General features: G+C 51.0%; 1 long non-coding RNA gene across 1 annotated transcript; it reads left to right on the top strand.

Annotated features, from left to right (window-relative positions):
- Positions 1-7,608: 7,608 nt before the first annotated feature.
- LOC309580179 lies at positions 7,609-10,829 on the top strand. The gene is made up of 5 exons (XR_014226962.1): positions 7,609-7,641; positions 8,351-8,439; positions 9,476-9,563; positions 10,506-10,625; positions 10,788-10,829. It is a non-coding gene; the product is annotated as an uncharacterized lncRNA (long non-coding RNA).

Genomic DNA, 10,829 nt, shown 5'->3' with positions numbered 1-10,829 from the left:
GGGAGGAAGGACAGCACACAAGCAGCTGGTCCATCACATCACTCTTCAGGCTTTGGTTGAAAATAGCATCAGAGTTTTCCCCCCCTAAACTACATGAAGTCTCAGGCAACAGGAGCAGCCTTGCTCAAGGGCTAAGCCAGCCCAGCTGAGCTCAGTCTTTCTGTTTTGGATCAGGTCACTCCAGAAACAGAAGCAGCAAGAGCCAGGCTGGGACTGGCTGTAGGAGGAACCACCATTTACCTCTTCCCCACATATCTACAGAGGAACAGCCACACACACCTCAGCAGCAGCAAGGTCAGCTGTCAGCTTCTTTAGCCACCCAACAGGTATTTGAGTTCCTCTGGAAGCAGTATCTTCAGATCACAGCCCAGCACCATTGTCAGACTGAACAGCTGAGGCAGGAACGTAATTCTAGAGGCTGTAGAGCAAATGCAGGAGATCAGAGCACATTTTTGTAGCACTACAGGTTGCACACACTGGACAAAGCAAGTCAGAGCAGAGAGCAGCCACCCAGCCCTGGGTGCTGAGGGGATCTATACCCCACAGCTGGGCATGGGGCTGAGCAGGACTGGGCCAGGGCAAACACAAAACTGAGCAGGAGCACAGACTCCTTCCCTGGTTGGACAGGAGCAGAGCAGGTAGGACTGGGCAGAAACAAGACCTGACTGGGGGCTGGGGACAAGCTGAGACCTTGGGCAAGTTGGTAGGAAGTACAGTCCTCCTCTGCTCCCCGGGAACCTGGTTCTCACATGTCTTCCTCGTGGACGAACACTCTTTTTCACAGTCCAAAGTCTCCCTCATGCTGAGCAGGATGCCCTCCTTTCCCTGAGAGCCCACACTGGTGATGGTCCTGCTCCAGGACCGATACTCCAGGGTTTGGAGTCTGGGACCCAGGGCGTCAGATCCGCATGGAGGCTGCAGAGCAGCCACGGATCTCCAGCAGCCTGCAACGCCCGGTGCTTCAGATCAATTCCCTCTCAGCCTGGAGCCAAACCAGGATGCAGCTCCAGCTCTTCAACAGCAAAAAGCTGCATTAGTTGAAGTCATGGTGCCAGCTGTGTGTTTAAACAGGAATTACATAGGGTTTCTGCCGTGGTAATGCAGCAGGTGCTGGCAGTGCTGCTGAGACAGATGAGGAAGGAAGGGCAGTGGGCTGGGAACTGGGAGAGGTGCTCAGGGAGAAGAGGGGCTCCTGATTCTTGCCCTGCTCACATGTAGGAAAGATACCCCAGCACTCAGCCAGCCCATAGCACCTTGCTCCTTTGAGCTCCCTGGCTCCTGCTGAGTTTTCACCACCATAAATCTTGGGTCTGGGAAAGACAAACACCACTGGGAGCGAGCACTCACAGGCACTGACTGCTAGCAGAAGTGCCCTGGCCATGAACTGTGATCCTATGGCATGAGGCACTGACCAAACACAGACATCAAAGGTGGTGCCCATGCCAAACTGCAGCCTCTTGGAAGAAGATGTTTGGGAAGTGATTATGAATTTGGAGCCTCCCAAAGTGGGCTAGCAGCTGGATCCTCTGGTTGACTAAAACCCTGCCAAAAATTAAGATCTGTTTCTGCAAAGCTGAAACAGCAAACTTGTTTGTCTTTCTCCTTCCCCTCACAACCACGTTGTTTTAAACATTTACAGAGACCTTTATACTGTTTAAATAATGATTGGGGTGGAGGGGGGTTGTTTCCAGTTTTTTTGCCAGCTGCTCCAAGTCAGCAGCTCTTCACATGCAACTTCTGGAAAACCAGGTGCTGCGGTTTGTGACAGTACCACCCACGCTGTCCTGGTTCCCCCTGCCTCACCTTGCTTGCCCCACAGCTGCTCCAGCAGAAAGGACCCCCGTGACCCCCTAAGCCTCAGTCCTGCCCCCTCCAGAAGACGGGGTTACCCTGAGTCCTGCTGCAGCAGTTCCATCCTCTCTGCAGCGTGCTGGGTGCAGCCCCTGGTTTGTGGGATAAAGGGGTGCATGTCCAGCTCCCCCAAACAGCCCCCCAAGCCCCCGGCAGCACTTCCCAGGCCGCAGAGCTCAAACGCTGGTGCCAGGCAGCCACGGCGGGGCTTCCTCCCCCTGACCTTGGGAGGAGAGGTGGAGGAGGATGCCGGAGCAGCTGAGCGCTCCCATCCCCGAGCACAAGCGCTACGGAAGATTAGCCATCTCCCGCGGTGCCTGTTCTCCCGCCCACCTCCTTCAGCAGCGAGGAGATGACAGCTGAGGCAAGAGAGGAGAGCGCTCGAGATGCGCAGGGGGAGAGATGGCTGAAGGCAGACCGACCTTGCAGCAACAGCAACGCAGCAGTGTGGTGGTGGCTCGATCAGAAAGAAAGGCATGTGAGCCTCTCCCTTATGTAGGCAGGTCTCCAGGAATCTGGGGGCTGTGTTGGGCTTGACTGAGTTTTATTTGCAACCTGTGGGGAAAGGGAGCGAGGAAGGCTGTCCAGGAGAGCTGGGTGCTTTCTGCAGGATGTTTAGACTGAGTGAAAGGACAGAGAAGTGAGTATGAGACATGCCATGGAAGCAGGATGTGGGATAGAGAAATGTTTATACAGTCAAACTCAGGCTAATCCATGGCAGGCTTTAGAGACCATAAAAGCCATCTGCAAGTGGATAGATCACATTCTGCAGGAAAACAATGGTTTAAAACAACATGATCTATTTTGATCTACTCTGAATAGATCACACTTGTGAGCCTGAAGACAAGGATAGGATAAGTAGATCTATGACTTCAGCCTGCACAGGGAGGGTGGGTAGAAAAGGCCATTTATGGTCTCTTCCTGTACAAGAACTTGGGGCCACAAAGCAGAACTACCAGGAGCCAGACATGGAGCAAACAAAAGGAAGCTGGTCCCTCTCCTCCCCATGGTTGTTCCAGATGCACAGCAGGCTGAGCAAGTTCATGGAAAGCAAAGTTACTGAAATCTCCATTCCAAAGAACACCCATTAGCAGGGGCAGTGAACTGACCTCTAGCTCCCAGAATCTGCACCCCTCGAATGGTTGGTGGCCAGAAAGGTGTTGGGAGATGCACCATAAGTAGTCACGCTACTTCTGCATTCCCTAGGCATTCATTTTGAACATCTCTTGGAAAAATGACACGAGTCTGGGCGGCCCTTGGGCTGATGCCCCACAGCAGGGCTCCTTCAAGCAGATGTCGCTGGGAAACTTCTTAACAAACCTTTTTACAGGCAGCAGGAGGAATAAGCACTGTCCTTTAACCAGCTGCCCTCTGTCATCTTGAAAAGCCTCAGTTTACCTTCAGACTTAGTCAAATTAGGCATTAGGCCTGCTTTCCCTGCACAAGGGTGAGAAAAATTAACCAAAAGGTCCTGAAATAACATGGCCTTTCATCATTTAAACTTGTTCTTTCCCATTAAGCAATGAAAGCAGCAGAGATGCTATTTTCAAAAGTAGCTCGAAACAATTATCTCCTTCCTCTGGAATAAACGCTGGGAAGCAAGAGGTGAGCGGGAGATACAGCATTTGCAATTCTCCATTTTCCATCTGCAGTAGGAAGAAATGTTGATTTGCATTGTGCTCTGACACAACTGCTTGACCTTGGTGCAGCTTATGCTAATTACGTGCAAGAAAATGTTTGTTCTGTGTGTGCCCAGCATATTTCTGGTATCTGATCCAGATAGATGAAATATTGCTTATAGGACAGTGCAGACTGGGATGGCTGCACCAATGGCTGGTTGGCCAAGTAATCAGCCAAAAAGCAAACAGAAACTCTGTGATAAAAGAGGGCCTGAGAAATTTCCCATTAATATTACCTGAGTATTTTTATACCAACTCACTCCCTTTCTCCTTGCCGTGCTGGAATCGCTCAGACTGACACAGAAAATAGAGACAGGATCCATCTCTTTGCCCAAAGCAAGGACAACTCTGCTTTCCTTGCTCATCTGACTTGGCCTAAAAGGAAATCTCTCTCCTGTTCCTGGTAGTTTTACAGTGTTAAAGTTTTCCTGCCACCTTTGGGTGCATTTGTGTAGCTGTACACATCTCCCATCTCTGGGTGTGCTCGGAGGGTGTATATTCTAATTAAACATACTCATCCACGAAGAAGCTGGATTCCTGCTGCTACTGTTCAACAAACACATCAGTCTGGCCCCAGGATTTATCTGTGCATGCACTGCCACTGGAACACTTTGTGTGTGCTCTCTGTTCCGGTCGCTCCTCCAAGGAACGGAGCTGGGAACGCAATCTGGCTCCCTCTGACGAGACGGTCACTTTGCCTGGCTGGGACACAGACCTGAAGGATCCAAGGTGTTGATCAGCTTGTCTCCATCCCACTGACACAACCTCCTCAAGATCCATTCTCTGTTGCACTCAATAAACAGTACCTTGACGTTGGCTTTGTTGCACTGTGCCCAAAACTCAGTTGAGAAAAAGGGGAAGGAGCAGGAGGAAGAGCTGGGTGGCTGGAGCTGCCATTTCTTCTACACCATCAGGAGAAAGAGGAAGGTTTCCTTTCCTCAACCTGCAGAATCCATCCCAGAAAAGACATCCCTTCTTTGCACAGCTATTCTGTAAGCATAAAGCTCTTGTTATTCAGCACACAGGCCTCCAAGTACAGCAGAGCATTCCTGAGCCTGCTGAAGTTCTACATAAGCACACGAGACATGCTGAGGAGGAATGGGCTTAGGTTTAAACGTGTATTTAATATTAAATGAAGGCTTAAGAGCTTTGCTGCCAGGAGCAGGGAAGGATGCTTTGTTTGCAGTGTGCCTTGTCCTGTGTGGGAAGATGTTGCTTGTCTGCTGCTGAGCTCCAAAGAGCCTTTCTGCCATTTCAGGGGACTGATTTGAAGCAACTGACACCAGGATAGAGGACCTTGTGGCAGGCTTTTTTTTTTTTAATAGTATCTTTTCTCTCAGAAGTCTGAAATACCAGCAAGCAATCTCCAGCCTTAGCCCCAGGGACTGTTTTTTGTTGGGCACCCAGCATTTCTGACAGAGACAGAAATTTTTCATTCAGCATCTCCTCATGCTCTGTACACTGAAGCCTGGCAGGGGGCTTGGGGTCTGCCAGGGGGGAACTGGCTTTTTAATGGGTTCAAACACCCTGGCTGCTTCCCCCTGGCCACATATCGAAGATAACCACAGCAAAGCATCTCTGAACCCCCAGATGTTTTGTTTCTCCAGGCTTTGTGGAGCCGTGTCTGCAGGGTGGGACTGGGGCAGGCAGAGGGGAAATCAGGAGGAAATCAAATTACTGTCGATAAGCATGGAGAGTTTCTCCCTCAAGGGATTTACAGGCAGCTAAGAGAGGAAAAGGGTGGAAAACTGAGAGGTGACCTTGTCCTTCAATCTGAGCATGAGATCAAAGCCCAGCTGATGGTGGAGTGGTTCTGTCATTGATTTCCATTTGTTTTTCCATCCTTCCCTCCTCTGTCAGATATTCTGCCCATTCTCCTGCTATCTGCCCTAGGGATAACCAAACACCTCACAGCTGAGCCCAGATTTCTTTGGAGAGGGTAATGCTGTAGCTTTGCAGGACAGATACTGATCTCTCATACGATTCGTGGGAGGAAGCAATCCCCTCCAAATCCTCTGCAAGGAAATTGAGAGCAGCCCCCAAAAGTTCCCGTGTAGATCTGTGTGCCCTTTTCTTAGCTTTTCTTACTTGCTCAACCTTTCAGACACTGGAGGAAGAAAATACCATAACTGATGGAGATCGGCCACAGGAAATCTATCCAAATTATGTCCAAATTGCCCTTGGGAGCAGCACTGCAGCTGCCTGAGGAAGGAGAGTACGTTCAGAACCATCAGACCAGGCTGTAACTTCCTTCACATCTCGGAAGGTTCACAGACCCTCAGAACAGCCACCACATCCTGCTGACCTCGGGGAGGCTCTGCCTCGTCCTGCAGCTCCCGGCGAAGGTTCCACACCGGAGATCCGTGGGACATGCTCGCCCTCTAAAGGGAAGAGCTGAGAAAACTCGATTAATTCCCCCCACAGGCAAAGTTGCAGAGAATTAGGAACGCGTGGCCATGGGCGAGGCAATGACCATGCCTCTTCACCCCGAGTCTTTGTTCTGACTCCAAGATATCCTTGGAAACATCACCCGTGCACTGCAGCCATGAATAATTAGGGCCATTCGACTGCACACTTAGCTCATGCTGTTCTCCCGAGCTTTTAATTGAGGAGTCCATTCATTACTTGGTACCTGGCAGAGCTTATCCTTTTATAGGCACACATGGGCTCTGCGGGCTGAGCGGCTTCCACCCAAAAATCAAGACAGTGGCAAATCCCTTGGCACATCCAAGTTACATCTTCTCTCCTTCCAGGATGTGAACGCTGCACAAAGGGGATTTTAGTTGTTTTATTTTTTAAAACCTGCCTCCCGTGGGGACTTAAAGGGCTAATTCTAGTTGAATTAGACGGGTTATATTTGCTTATTTAGGAAGCTAAAAGCAGCCAGGCAGATTGCCAGCCAAATCTTCAAGGAGCAAAGGCTGCTTCGGTGAAGGCTGCTGTTCTGTATCGTCATCTGCCTTCCTACCAGGCCAAACACTCATTCCAAACAGGGGCAGGAGGACCCTTGTGTACTCATGTCAGAGCCCGGGACTCTCTGCAGGCTGCTCTTCCCTGCCAGGACAGCTTTCAGGCTTTCTGCATCTCGCGGGGGGCACAGAGAGCTGGGGAACACCTCACAGCCAGCCGCTTGTGTTGGAAGCAGCTTATTTGTACCAGCACGTTGGCATCTCTCTACAGCCTTCTTGCAAATTATCTTCTTTTTAAAAGCCTCCTGCAGCCTGTTGAGTCTTTAAGAGAAGCTTTAAGAAACAGCATGGGCCATTCTGGAGAGCAAAGGGAATGTGGGAACCTGGCAACTTTCCACAAGCACACCTCTGAGCCAAACACCCCAAGGGATCGTGAATCCCACACTTTCCAGACATTTCAGGGATGACACTGGGGCTGCCATCTCTACTCAGACTTGGCTGCTTTCAGATTCTTATTTGTTGGCTTTCCGTTCCCATCCACTGGAGCTTTTTACCACAAGGATGGATAAGCCTTTAGGGCAAGAAAGTAGATATTAGCAGTTCTTATTTTTCTTCTCCTTGGTTCTTTCTGCACTTTGTTAATGTTCACACAGATTTCATGTACAAGCTAAATAGAATCATCCATAGTTTCATACATAAGTTACAATTTCATTTATAGTTTCATATGCAAGCTAAATAGGATCCTGTGGATTTCACATCAGGTTTTAACAGCAAAGCACAATCACAGCACATCCTGGAAGCATCGCACATTCAAAGAGTGGCACATACATTTGCTAACTAATCTCTGACTAATCCCTGATCTCCCGCTAATTAGCCCCTTCCTCCATGAGCTAATGCATGTTCAGCCTTTTGAAGCATTTGGCGTGCTAAGCACAATCATACATGTCTCCCTAAAGAACAGGGGACATGAAGAATTAATAAATAATTAGTAAATGCCAGTAATGAGTGGGATGAGGGGGGCAGAAGCTCTGTTTAGTCCTGAGGGGCGGGACTACAGTTCCCATCAGCCCCCGCGCCCCAGGGGGCCGGCCTACAGTTCCCATACACCCTCACGGATCAGGACTACAGTTCCCATGAGCCCCCGCGGCCCACCCCTCTCTCCCCGCGGTCTCTGAGGCAGCATGGCGGCGGAGCGGTGTGCGGTGAGTGGGCACGGCCGCCATCCGCCGCCATCCGCGGGCACGGCGGCCTCGAGGGGCGCGGGGACGGCGGGAGGCTGCGCGGGGAACTCCCGCGCACCGCCAGAGCCGCCCGTAGGGCTGCAGCGAAGGTTTGAGAGCTGCATGGGGGTCGTGATGGTGGCCCGGCCCCCCCGCCATGGTGGATGGAGAGAGCAAGGCCGGGGGCGCTGCGCTCCGCGGGCTCCGGCCCTGCCGTGACGGGGCTGCGCCGGGTACCGCGGGCTGGCCCGAGCGGTGCTCAGCTCGCAGAGTTTCACTCCCCCTGTGCTGATTCTTCCCCAGCGGCAGCTGGGGGACAGCGTTTCATGGGCAGCGGGTGCGGCTCAGCCGGGGCGCTGCTGTCGGGGCAGCCTCCGAGCACCGCGAGGCCGGGGTCCAGCGGGCAGAGCCCCCTCGCACAGCCGGGGCCGGGGAGCCACGTGTAGCCGCAGGTGTCGGTGCCACCCGGGTGAGGAGCGTGATAGCTGCGAGGGCAAGAACAGATTTGCGGTTTGGGGTGGTCCTGCATGCTTTAGCTGCTCTGGAAGCTGAGCTAGTGATGATAAAAGTTATCCCTGTCTGAATTTGATCTTTCCTCTGTGGAAGCGTGACTCTGAGGCTCAGTGTTAGAGACACAAAGGTAAAGGAATGGTTTGTTATCTGAAGTAACTGTCCCCTTTCTCGGTTTCAGAGCACGACACCGTGTCAAGAAGGGGTAAAAACACTCCCGTGGCTGGGGAGCTGATTTACCCACTGGTCTGACAGTGCACCTGCACAATGGTGAGAAACAGCAGCATCTGTCTTGGCACAGTGTGGATTTTTCTCCTCTTGGTGGGTTATGGAAGAAAGACTCTCTCTGCTGTGTCAGATCATATCCTCCTGCAACCCTGGGTTTCCTGGGAGGGATATAAAAGCCCAACGGCTTGAGGAATGTAATTAAGCCAGTCGAGGCTGTAGCTTTGTCACAGCTGGCACCCGAGTGTGCTGCCCTTTGCTGCCGCAGAGCACAGGCTGAAAAGCAGCACAGAATGAATGGGAATTTTACTGGTGTTGGTGCCCAACAGAGCCCCTGCTTGTCAGCATGGTCAGAGATGAGCCAGAGTAGAAGGATTACAGGTAGGAGGGATTGCATGACAGCCCATTATGGAGACACTTGACACAGCTCATAACTGTATCTGTCACAGAAATAGACCTAGTGACAGAATAATTGCTCTGTTTGCCTACCTGGAGGTGCTCTGGGACAGTTTCAAACTTGCATCAGGTTACTGGGAGTGGGGAGGTGCAGCTCTCCTGCCCCAAAGGGTCATCCTGTGAAGGACACACCCTGAGGAATCCTCCTGAGGGGATGTGGCTGTCCTAGGTCTGATGAGTGCATTTCTCAAGATAAACCCATAGACAAATTACACCATGGATGGGTAGATTATTCTTGTGTGCAGGGAACGAGTTAGACTGAGAGGTTTCTGGAAGATGATGAGGAGAATGTCAGGTTGAAACGGCTTAAAAGGGTCCAAACCACCAACGTGTCAGAGCTGGTGGGGTTTTTTTCTTAAGCAAGGATTTAAATAGCATCCACCTCCCAAAGTTCCTTGTCTGAATGAGACAGCCCCCTGGCAAACAAGCTCCCCTGTGTCTTAGAGGGACAGGTTTCTGCTCTGCTAAGTTTGTGAGACCAAATTTGCCTGTCTCTGAATGGAGAATTTGTTGAATTCTTGCTCTGTGATCCAGTGCTGGGTTTTTTTCAGGAGAGGTGAGGAAAAGAGGACAAATTTTATTTAAATCGCTTGTGCTAACAGTGTTCATTGCAACTTGTATTTAGGAGGAAATGGTCCTGCAGAATCCTGAGGCTGCTCTTGCCCAAAGACAGCTTTGGCCAGAGGGCAGCTGCTACATTGGGCTTCAGGCTGGTAAGAGAATTGAATTCTTCAGTATTGTGTGTTGTTTGGTTTTAATTCATTAATTATATGCCAGGCCTGTAGACACATTGAGTGACCTGCTGGGTCTAATCTCTGAAGTTTTACCAGGAAAAATCCCAGGGAGAACAGCTGTGTAGCCAGGGGTGGGACAGACACTGAGCCTGTGATGTGCTGTTATCCCTGTCTGACACTCAGCTTGAGGAGGAAAATGTCCACTGAGGCTCAGCTACTTCCCTTAGTGGGTCCCCTGCCCCTTGCAAAGAGCCCACAGGCGTGAGTGGCACCAGTGTGACAGAACCCTTCCCCTGTCCTGCCACCCTGTGATGTGTGACAGCAGCCAAGGGCAGTCCCAGGCACAGCTGCAGAGCTGCTGTTGTCATAGCACAGTTTAGAGCTGTAAAGAGCTTTCAAGTTCCCTATGCAAACAGTGACAGGTTGAAGGGCAGATAAGAAATGCATTTTTTTATCTTGCTTGATGTACAGTCACTGAACACACAGGCTGGAACAGCACTTTGTCTTGGGCAGCTGACAGCTGCCTTCTGCTAAATGATTTTATGCTTTATTGAGCAGAATTTGGTTTTGTTTGCAGAAGGTCAATAACACTTCTGACAGGCTGCCCGGCAGAGCTGGTGACAGGGAGTGTCGTCAGGAGTCAAGATTGGTTTGTGGAAGGGGAGGGAGTGGCACCACAAATCAGGCACAGGGGTGCTCTTACAGCACAGCTGTCTTGCAGGCAGGATCAGGCACTGGGACAAGCACATGGAGCTTTTGGCTTCCATGGTGTAACAGGGAGAAGAAAGTGGAGAAGCAGCCTAATGCTAAATGGGAAAAGGAAAAGCTACTCGGTGCTTTGAGACCAGAGGGGCAGGAATTGTTTCAGAATGGACTTTTTGAGGAAAACAGTTAACAGCCTTGGTTTGTGGTTTTTTCCAGCTCTAGAAGGAAGGTGGTTCTGGACTGAGTGTCACAAGTGACTACTGATAGGTCATGTGAAATGGCCACCTGTGTGTAGCCTCAGGTTCCTGCTCAGTGGTTGCTGCAGCCACACCACGGGTAAGTGAGCACTAAAACCAAGAAGGATGTGGGTAGCAGTGCCAGTGGTTTGGGTGGGAGCAAGGTTTTGTCTCCTGGGACCTCTACTCCAGATTAAATAGTACAAATCCTGAATCTTCCAGCTGCTCTGACACTGTCTTGTTTCTTTTTTTTTCCCACCAGGACCTGATCTACACGTGGCTGGAGGAAAAAGTGATTCCCTGC

Source organism: Coloeus monedula (genome assembly GCF_965178545.1).
Source record: "Coloeus monedula genome assembly, chromosome: 19".
In the NCBI taxonomy this organism is placed as follows: Eukaryota; Metazoa; Chordata; class Aves; order Passeriformes; family Corvidae; genus Coloeus; species Coloeus monedula.
The sequence above is the reverse complement of the archived record's forward strand: the minus strand, read 5'-3'. Positions and strand labels throughout refer to the sequence as shown.